Here is a 12151-nt window from a genome sequence, read left to right on the forward strand (position 1 = left end):
AAGGTAATATAGATACTGGTTGTCCGCTAAATATGCTGAAGAGAAGTGCCATCAATAGTTCAGATGAACATGTCTATGATGAGATGGATGTTGACAGAATGAATTGCCAGTGACCTCACAGCTGCCACTGCAGGAAAGTGGTCAACATTAGTGACAGGTGAGAGACAATCATAGAAGTTGTGAAGACTGGATTGCAAACAGTGATGCCGATGCCTGAGACTGCATGATATCGGTGTATGATGTGGTAGTGAAGATGGGTTCAATTTCAGGCCATGAAGAACACTCATGACTGACACCGAATAGAATGAGTGCTGATAGGACAAATATGTTTTCCACGTTGTTAGCCGAGAGCCTACTGTAGTATGTAGCTGATTTGCTGAGGAGTTCCAGTCCTCGAAATGCCAAAGGAACGGCTGCTAACCCCAGCTCGCACCTTGCAACAAAATCTAGAATTAATCGTGCAGTACACCAAAATTGGTAAATCTGTGTGTCTGATGATGCCTGTAACCTCCCCACAAAAATTTAAAAGATATTATTTTTGAAAGCTAATGGACATTGCGCTAAGTGTAACCTCTCCACTGAAATTTTAGAGACAGAAACAATAAATGAATGGGACCCAAGCGTAACCTCCCCAGCAATTAAATTTAATGACAAAAATGAGAATCGCAATCTGACTGAAAGTATAAGCTGTCACGAAAATGATGAAAAACAATTCAGTGACAATGAAAATTCAATTAAACCGAAATATCGGTCTTTCGCCCTGTGCAAAACAATCAGAATTAAATTCTTACCTCATTGAAACTGCTTGTCAAATTTCTGCTCTTATTGTTGCGCACGGCTTGGAGGAACTGCATTGCAAATAATATTTTTTTTTTATTTTTAAATTTAACTGAAACTTTTCTTTAAGGGAAATGAAGGAAATTGTAATTAAATGAATTTTTTTTGTAAAAATTGCTTTGAAATCAAAATTATTGTTGGGGCACTTGTTCAAAATTAATTACAATAAATAAACTTTACGTTATCCGATGGTTACCTACATTAACAATATACCTTATTCAGCATCTTGACCAGAATGCCATGTCGACGCTCGCCGACTGCGTCCCGCTCGCGACCGTGACAGGACTAGACCACTACTGACCGACCGCTCTGCATGACGACTACTAGCGTACTGCTCGCAACTCAAGTGAGGTACTGTTATCAACAGACTGCTGCTCGCAACTCTCGCGCGGTCAAGCGCAGACCAACCACGATAATAGGCTCTCTGGTCAAAGATTTTAACGTGCCTCACCATCGCTGCTACGTTACATACGTGTTTCACAACCCTCCACTGGGGGGGCAAGAATTTGGCAGCGATGGTGAGTCATTTGGACTTGCCATTGCCAGAAAGTTTTACAATTTACAGAATATTCAAATTTAGTTCATAAATTAAATGTGGTGCACACGCACCGAGTACAAAATATATCAGACAAAGGCAAAATGTGAGTACAAAACATAGTAGCAAATCAGAAAAATGTATATACAAATTATATGACAGATAACAAAGTGCACACGCACTGAAAAAATTCTTTAGCATTTTCAGAACAAATAAACAGAATGGCAGAAAATCATGTTGATAAGTGACATGAGTGTACTCGCACTGGAGTTGAGAACATATCAGCAAATGACGAAATCTATATACAATGAGTAACAAATGTCATAAGTGCATACGCACTGAAGTATTGAACATACAGAATGAGTACAAATCATATTGAAAAATGAGAAAACTGCACAGGCACTGAAGTTCAGTAGAAAACATATTAACACCTAACATAAGTGCACATGCACTGTAGTTTAGAACATATCGTCAAAATAAAAATGTTTATACAATATAAAAGACAAGAGTGCACATATACTGTACTTCAGAACAAATCGAAAAAATGTCTTTAGCATTTTCACAACAAATAAACATAATGGCAAAAAAAAAATCATATCGACAAGTGACATAAGTGTACTCGCACTGGAGTTCAGCAAATCTAAAATCTATAACCCATGAACATAAATGATGTTAGCAAAAAAATGATTTTCACTATGTGACAAGAATTAGGATAGGAAAGGGAAGGATTGCATCATGGTTGTAGCACTTTAGATTGCACACAGCTGTTCTGAAAGTCCATATCTTTCCACAAAAGTACAACACCAAGTGACACAATTTGAAGTTCTTTTCCCATCAGAATTTATCAGCGTAGCCAAGACACTGAACTGTCGTAGTAATGTTCCATGTTTTCATTTTGGCAGTACATTAGGTACACCAAACAGTGGGACCATAATAACGTCTTCATCGCTCACGGTGGTGGACAGCATGTCGTGTCAACACCACGCTCTTACAAGGCACACCAATGTAGAATTAGTGCAAAACCAAAGATAGTGCTCCATGATCACTAGGATAGACAGGACAAATGGACATTGCAGTAATTCAGGGTAGTTAGCTCATAAGGTGAAGGACATTAGGTCACATACCATTCTTCATTAGTAGTTTGCGGCATTCATAGCCCAGTTATTGAACATTTCTGTGCCAAGTATGTAGTATTACAGAAAAATGTTCATTAATTGTTTTACATAGAATCAGTAACCTTCTTTTCCTAGTTACAAAGCATTATTAAATAATCGCATTCTTTTCCAGTTACAAAGTATAGCATAGTTAATTAATCATTTGTCATTTCAATATAGTAATAATCATTAGCCTTCTCCTAATTACAAAGCATAGCATCATTTGTCATTTCAATATAGTAAGAATCATATTTTTTTCCAGTTACAAAGCATAATTAAGAATAGCATAATTAATTAATCATTCCAATACAGTAAGAATCATTAGCCTTCTCCTAATTACAAAGCATTATGGAACAATCACATTCTTTTCCAGTTACAAAGTATGGCATAGTTAATTAATTATTTGTCATTCCAATATAGTATTAATCATTAGCCTTCTTCTAATTACAAATCATTATGAAACAATCACATTCTTTTCCAGTTACAAAGTATAGCATAGTTAATTAATCATGTGTCATTCCAATATAGTAATAATCATTAGCTTTCTCCTAATTACAAAGCATTATGAAACAATCGCATTCTTTTCCAGTTACATAGTATGGCATAGTTAATTAATTATTTGTCATTCCGATATAGTATTAATTATTAGCCTTTTCCTAATTACAAAGCATTATGAAACAATCGCATTCTTTTCCAGTTACAAAATATGGCATAGTTAATTAATTATTTGTCATTCCAATATAGTAAGAATCATTAGCTTTTTCCTAATTACAAAGCATTATTAAACAATCACATTCCTTTCCAGTTACAAAGTCTGGCATAGTTAATTAATCATTTGCCATTTCAATATAGTAAGAATTATTAGCCTTCTCCTAATTACAAAGCATTATGAAACAATCACATTCTTTTCCAGTTACAAAGTATAGCATACTTAATTAATTATGTGTCATTCCAATATAGTAATAATCATTAGCCTTCTCCTAATTACAAGCATTATTAAACAATCACATTCCTTTCCAGTTACAAAGCATAATTAAGAATCATTAGCCTTCTTCTAATTACAAAGCATTATGAAACAATCGCATTCTTTTTCAATTACAAAGCATATCATAATTAATTAATCATTTTCCAAGTGACATATTATTCATTGCTGTTCAGCATTACTCAGAACTTTCTCGAACTGGTATCACTATTTGGGACTGTTAATACATTTTTTTGTTAGCAATGCATTGCGTTGGGATCGATAATTAATTGCTGAGGCATAACACAATTTGCTTCTGACCTATGGCTGCAAATGAGGATAGGTAACATCATTCGTCATGAGTCAGCTGTAGCAAGATTATGTAACAAGGCAGTATATGTGATCACATTTATAAATGATAAACACAAATGGGTAAAAAATAAAATGCAAGTACTAGAACAGGTATAATAAGTAACAGGTTTAGTAAGTATCATGAAAAGCTTCTCCTGAAAAAAAAAATACAAAATGGATTATTGACCTGAAAGAAGAAACGCACACAATGCTGAAAAGTAGTGAACTTCGAATTAACAGGTAGTGAAATGTGTATAAAAATGTGTTCCATAGCTGTCCTTTCCAAAACTTTCCGTCATCCTACTATGCAATATAACACCTGCTGTCAAAACAAACTGCAACAAATACTTAAATAACTACATAGCATAAATACATAACTTCAACATTATCCTCATCTGTAAAGAAAAAACTTCATTATCAATCACTTCATTATCCATATCATCATAACTTCATTACTATCATAATACCATATCCTTCATCATTATTCGTCAGCATTCATTATCATCTGCAAAAAATCATTTCATTACTCATTATACAACTATTCCTTATCTCTAGCATATTTCATCACTAAAACTAAGATGTGTAGTTCTGTCTGACAGCCTGCATCAATTACCTTGTATTCTGAAAGAAAATTAGTTAAGACTGCTATTCTACGATGAGTATAGTATATTCTTGTTAATGCTTGTTAATCCTGATCCATTTACTCTTCCTCATAAAGTTATTGCATCTTCTATCGTTTATTCCGTAGGTGAAATTCCCATTTCTGTTGAATTTATTTCTTACACGCATCATTTCTTTCCGAAATTGATGAACAAAGATTAATGTCTTGCATTTAAATCATATACCCACTAAATAATGACTGGTTTATGGTGACACAATTAAGTATACAGCATAACATGACAGAAAACGTAATATGTCAAAGACATTGACAGTGTTCAGATGCAAAAATGTACACAGAATACTACAATGCAGCAGCAAAAAACGTAAAACAGTCACGATCTTGAGATGTCATAGGGCAAAAAGAATGTCAAAGTCAACTGGTGTGTGTTATATCTTAACTGTTTCACAGTGCATATAAACAAAACTGGAATACAATCATACACAAAAAAATGGAAAATGTGCACGGTCTGATGTGTAACGACAAGAAAAGCGACCTGCTAACCTTACCTTGTCGGGCACTTGCCAAGAAAAAATACGATAATCATCAGTAATTAGTCATGTGAGTATAATTACATTAATAAATGGCATCATAGCATGTTACATCATAAAGTGGTTTCACTCAATAAACGGTTTAATGTTTGAGATATGGTGATTGCCTTTCGATTTTCTGGTTCTCAAAGTTTCGACGTGTACAACATTGGGATGAGGAATGCTGCGAATCCGATATGGACCTGCGTATAGAAGTTCAAATTTACTGCACTTACCTTTTAATTTGCTGGATAAATAGTGTGTACGCACTAATATCTTCTGTCCAACGTGAAAGTCGCGGCGTGTACAAACCTGTTTTTGCTGTCTTCTCCGGCGCTCTGCGGCACGTTTGATGTTGTTCAGCGCAATATCAATTATTTCGTGGTGTCTTAGTCGACGACATTTAGGGAAGTTTACTAATTCTTTAATTTTGTTTGGTGGTTCAACGTTTTTCAATATAACACACGGAGATAGCATAGTGGATTCATTTGGAATGGAATTAATTACATCTTGGAATGAGAGTATGTGTGTATCCCAATCAATATGTCTTTTGTGGCAGTATATTCGGCACAGCTTACCAATTTCTTTCATTAATCTTTCACAGGGGTTCGAAGAAGCATGGTACTTGGATATATAGATCGGAGAAATGTTTCTAGCTCGTAACATACGTCTCCATATACCAGAACGAAATTGAGATCCATTGTCAGAAATTACTTTCATCACATGCCCTACATGAAATAGAAAATGTTTTACAAATGCTTTCGAAACAGTTTTAGCAGTAGCTTTGCGTAATGGAGTGAAAGTAACAAATTTTGAAGTGAGCTCAACAGCGACAAAGATGTAGCAAAAACCTCTGTTAGTTCTCGGAATCGGACCAAAAATGTCTACAGCGGCCATATGTCTTAATTTAACAGGTATAATGGGATATAATGGAGGAATATGTGAAGTGGTGTTTGATTTAGCTTTCTAGCAAATTTTACAAGACGCTAAAACTCGTCGTATACGTTTCTCCATGTTGGTAAAATAACAGTTCTGTCTCAGTATAAGAAAATATTTTCGTGCTCCGTAATGTGCGTAACTTAAATGAGTGTACCAGATTAATTTGTTAACCAGTTCGTCAGGAATGCATAATAACCAATTGTTGCTGTCAGGATGAGAGCGGCAAAACAGAATGTCATTGCGTACAGTGTAGTGGTTCCCAATCGTAACATTTTTCCTATCTTGCCAAAGGTGTTTAATTTCTTTCCACACATTGTCTTTATTTTGCTCCTTTGCTATGTCCTGTAATGACGATGAAATAAAGTTTTCAAATGCAACTTGCTGAATGTACATGACACTGAAATTTGCTTTGCAGAAGGTGGTTGCTACGTCTTGCTGATTGTTGCTCAGAGAACGCGATAGTGCGTCTGCTATAACATTTTGTGTGCCGGGAATGTGAACTATTGTAAAATTAAATTCTTGTAAATAAAGTTTCCATCTGCTTAATCTGTCGTGAGTGAATTTAGCCGAAAGTAAAAATTGTATCGCTCTGTGGTCTGTGTAGACGGTGGTATGTCTGCCATAAAGAAAGTGCCTAAATCTCGTAAAAGCCCGTACAACACATAATGTTTCCAGTTCTGTAACGGAATAATTTCGTTCAGCGGGTGACAAAATGCGACTTGCAAATGCGATGTTTTTAATTACTGTAGAACCATCTTTTTCAATTTCCTGGAAAATGTGTACGCCTAAAGCGGTGTTAGAACTGTCGGTGGCAATGGAAAAATTTCTAGTAAGGTCTGGGTGCGATAAAAGTGGTGCATTCAACAGAGCATGTTTCAGGTTCATGAATTCAGAATGTGCTTGCTTATCCCAAGACCAAATAGTGTTTTTACCTGTTAATTGGCATAGTCTAGGCGTGTCTAAAGCAGAATGATGAATAAATTTACGAAAAAAGTTAATTAAGCCCAAAAAACTGCGTAATTGCTTCTTCGTCGTAGGAACGGTAATGTCACGTAGAGCTTGAAGTTTTTCCGGATCAGGCGCAATGCCCTCTGCTGAAATTACGTGTCCAAGAAATTTTATAGAAGTTTTGCCAAAGTGCGATTTACTAAGATTAACTGTAAGTCCTTGTGCATGAAAAGTTTGTAACAGTTGTTCAAGAATCAGATTGTGTTCAGACCAGTTAGCTTCGGCGATAAGAATGTCGTCTACATACGTCGTGATTCTGTCCTTAAGTTCTGTGTTCAAACCGCGAATAAAAGCTGCAGAAGAAATAGTTAAGCCGAACGGTAATTTGCGAAATTGATAACAGTCGCCAAAACAGAGAAAAGCTGTATATTTTCTACAATTCGGATGAAGTTGAATTTGCCAAAATCCCGATTTCAAATCTAGTGTAGAATAAATAGCTGTACCGTGAAATTTCTGTAGAAGTTCCTCTAATGTCTGTGGTCGATCTGTTTCATTAATAATAATGTCATTAATGTGACGTGAATCAAGTGCAAGGCGAAGTGAGCCATCTTTTTTCTTAACAATATGTAGCGGGTTTATGTACGGACTAACTGCTGGTTCTATAATTCCTTGATCAAGCATATCCTGCAACTCCTTTTTTACCTGTTCTCTGTGGATATATGGAATGGGATAATGCTTTGCTTTAAATGTGTCGTGCTGTTTCACTTGAAATTCATACATAAAGCCGGACATAGTACCAGGAATGTTGTCAAAAACTGGAGCTTGCTGTAAAAGAATTTTGTGTAAGTGCGTTCGTTCGTCGTCTGTAGTTGCACTGCTTTGTCTAACTTTATCGGAAATCATTTGCATTACGTCGTAGTCAACTTCGTCTGGAGTATTATACACTCCTGGCAATGGAAAAAAGAACACATTGACACCGGTGTGTCAGACCCATCATACTTGCTCCGGACACTGCTAGAGGGCTGTACAAGCAATGATCACACGCACGGCACAGCGGACACACCAGGAACCGCGGTGTTGGCCGTCGAATGGCGCTAGCTGCGCAGCATTTGTGCACCGCTGCCGTCAGTGTCAGCCAGTTTGCCGTGGCATACGGAGCTCCATCGCAGTCTTTAACACTGGTAGCATGCCGCGACAGCGTGGACGTGAACCGTATGTGCAGTTGACGGACTTTGAGCGAGGGCGTATAGTGGGCATACGGGAGGCCGGGTGGACCTACCGCCGAATTGCTCAACGCGTGGGGCGTGAGGTCTCCACAGTACATCTATGTTGTCGCCAGTGGTCGGCGGAAGGTGCACGTGCCCGTCGACCTGGGATCGGACCGCAGCGACGCACGGATGCACGCCAAGACCGTAGGATCCTACGCAGTGCCGTAGGGGACCGCACCGCCACTTCCCAGCAAATTAGGGACACTGTTGCTCCTGGGGTATCGGCGAGGACCATTCGCAACCGTCTCCATGAAGCTGGGCTACGGTCCCGCACACCGTTAGGCCGTCTTCCGCTCACGCCCCAACATCGTGCCGCCCGCCTCCAGTGGTGTCGCGACAGGCGTGAATGGAGGGACGAATGGCGACGTGTCGTCTTCAGCGATGAGAGTCGCTTCTGCCATGGTGCCAATGATGGTCGTATGCGTGTTTGGCGCCGTGCAGGTGAGCGCCACAATCAGGACTGCATACGACCGAGGCACACAGGGCCAACACCCGGCATCATGGTGTGGGGAGCGATCTCCTACACTGGCCGTACACGACTGGTGATCGTCGAGGGGACTCTGAATAGTGCACGGTACATCCAAACCGTCATCGAACCCATCGTTCTACCATTCCTAGACCGGCAAGGGAACTTGCTGTTCCAACAGGACAATGCACGTCCGCATGTATCCCGTGCCACCCAACGTGCTCTAGAAGGTGTAAGTCAACTACCCTGGCCAGCAAGATCTCCGGATCTGTCCCCCATTGAGCATGTTTGGGACTGGATGAAGCGTCGTCTCACGCGGTCTGCACGTCCAGCACGAACGCTGGTCCAACTGAGGCGCCAGGTGGAAATGGCATGGCAAGCCGTTCCACAGGACTACATCCAGCATCTCTACGATCGTCTCCATGGGAGAATAGCAGCCTGCATTGCTGCGAAAGGTGGATATACACTGTACTAGTGCCGACATTGTGCATGCTCTGTTGCCTGTGTCTATGTGCCTGTGGTTCTGTCAATGTGATCATGTGATGTATCTGACCCCAGGAATGTGTCAATAGAGTTTCCCCTTCCTGGGACAATGAATTCACGGTGTTCTTATTTCAATTTCCAGGAGTGTAGTTGTGTACGTACGTATCCGTGAACAATGTGGGATTACAGTCTATGTTACGTGTTGCGGAAATGACCTCTGTGCGATTAATTGTTTGCTCTTCCGCAGATAGTGAGTGCTGAAATTCTATAGCAAATTGTATATTTTCATCCTTTGACATTAAATAAGAATTTTGAAAATCAATAACTGCGTCGTGTTGTACCAGAAAATTCGTACCTAAAATAACGTCTGTTGTCAATAAAGGAACAATCCAAAAATTTGAGTGGAAAGTATGACCTCCAATACAAAATGATAAATGCGTCTGTAATTTAACGTCTACTCCTTTACTCGGTACTGCTCCTTTCACTTTTGTTTTGCCTAAAGGTAATGTCGGATAGGTATTCTCTTTGTTACACTCGTTAAAAGTCTCCTCATTTATTGCTGATATAGGTGAGCCGGAATCGATTACTGCTGAGAATTTCGAAGAACCAATTTTAATTTCAATAACAGGATGTGAAATGGTTTTCTGAATAACTGGTCTTTCCTGCAAGAGAGTGTCTCTGATATCGTCAAAAGTAATTACATTTTCGTGAACAACATTTTGCGTGTCAAAGGTAGTGCTTGTGTTATTAGAAGATGCGTCCTGTGCAGTATTTAGTCAGATTCCATCTGACGTGTTATTATTATTAGGAGGATTCTGTGGCATTTCTACTATTTGAACTGTTCTATTACTTCTTCCAGACGTGTTACGCTCTGGATGGTACCTACTGTCGGGTTCATTCATGAGAATATGTTCTTGCGTATAATTTTGCTGTTGGTGAGACCGACTGTTATTATATGTACGCTGATAATTGTGCTCATCGTTTTTACGTCTGTCGTAATAGTCATTCCTATACGGTGCGTTACGATAGGAATTGAAATACTGTCTTCTTTGTACGTAGTTGTTTCCTTGCTGCCGTACGTCACTATTTCTTGTATCAGGGACTATACGTGCACGGGGCGAAACATTAAACCCTGGTTGACCTTGTGTATTCCATTGTTGGTTAGGTATGCTAACCGGCTGGTTTTGATGTTGTTGTTGTGAAACACCTGTGTGGTTCCTGTTGCTGAAAATTTTGACGATATTGATAATTAGAATTTTGGCTGTTATTAGAGTTTTGGTAGTTGTCGTTCCTAAAGCGTCTGTTATCTTTCCTATTGAAATTACGTGTCTGATCATAATTGCTGTACTTTTGTTGACCTTGGTTATTATAAGAAAAATTTTTGTTTACAAAAGAATGATCAGATTGTTGTACTTCCAAGAGCTGTAAAAGATCTCTGAATGCTGAAATGTTTTCCTTTTGCTGCCCCGTTAGAAGTGACACTCGTAATGACCGTGGTAATTTGGAAATGCATAATTGTATAAGTGCAGATTCACTGTACGGTTCACTTAGGTACTGGTTTTGTTGGACCATATGCTCAAAAAATTGCGTGACACTGGGAAAATTGGAGTTCTCATAATTTGGCAAACTAATTAGTTGATCTTTAATTCCGCGCTGTGTCGTCTTCGACCAGTACGCTGACAGAAAAGCATTCTGAAATGCCTCTACCGAGTAACACTGTCTCGCGATCGGTCTCATACGAGTTGCCGGTTCGCCTTCCAAATAACTGCAAATAAATTCAAGTTTGTGTGTTACAGGCCAAGTCGGTGGAAGAGCAAAGCTAAATTGTTGAATCCAATCCAGTGGGTGAATCTGCGTTCTATCGTTTTTAAAAACCTTAAACTTTCTCACTGACAGAAAATGTTTGTAGTCGAAATTATCATCTCTGTGTGATGGAACATGTTCAGGATCGTAAGAGAATCTATTGAACTGTGGTTGATCGGAATCTAAGTCCCGTACTCTCTGTAGATTACCCAAATTATACGCGCTGCGTGAGTCTGACAAATGTTCATAAAGTGGCGTCTGTTGTATGTTATTATTAACTGAAATGTTTTTCATCTCTGTTACTTCTTGTTGTATACTCGACAATTTTCTACGCAACGTGTTATTAGACGAATCGATCTCATTAATTGTCTGCTGTAAATTTTGAAATTCAGGTGTTTGGTTAAATGAAATCGGTGCAGTATCGTCTGATTTATTATCATTACTACTTTCAATAGCATCAATACGACTGGCTAATTCATCATATTTTTCAGTCAGTATTTTTGCCTGATCATCGGTTTTAGAATCGGACGCATTAATCTGTTTTTGCAACTTACGTGTAATTTCGCTCAGTTTTTTAACATCAGCTTTGATGACATCGCAATCCTGTGTTAGTTCTAATTGTTCGAATCTGTCTGTCACTGTTTGAATATTTACTGTGTGTGTATCTGTTTTTGATTTAAGATCAGAAATTTCATCCCGTAATTCCGCGTTCAACTGTTCTGTGGTATTAATTTTGTCGGACACTGTAGTAATATTATTGTCTACATACGTCTTCGCTTTCGCGAACGTTTTACGTTTGTCTTCTTGTCTTTGTGCAGTGATTGTTTCCATGACTTGTCGATTTACTTTGTTTTGATCCTGAATAAATTTGCGGAAACGTGTATCACTGTTATGTATGTGAAGATTAAAGCGTTCGCCAATTTGAGTGTTCTGTTGGTCGAATTTCGCGTCGATCTTTTCATCCATTGTCCGTGAAAGTTCTGCTGTCATTGCTTTAAACTCGTCCCGTAATTGTGTAGCTTTTTCAGAGCATTGTTTAGCGACTGTACTAATTTCCACTCTAAGTGTTTCTGTTGCGACTGTTTGCATTTCCCTTAATTCTTGCGCAACAGACCTAGTTTCTTCGCTACTTTTCTTTGAGCTAGCCTCAATTTCCTCGCGCAACTGTTCCTTAGTGTCATGACACTGCGCGGCAACGGCCCTAATTTGTTCACTAAG

Source organism: Schistocerca americana, chromosome 4 (genome assembly GCF_021461395.2).
Source record: "Schistocerca americana isolate TAMUIC-IGC-003095 chromosome 4, iqSchAmer2.1, whole genome shotgun sequence".
Classification (NCBI taxonomy): Eukaryota; Metazoa; Arthropoda; class Insecta; order Orthoptera; family Acrididae; genus Schistocerca; species Schistocerca americana.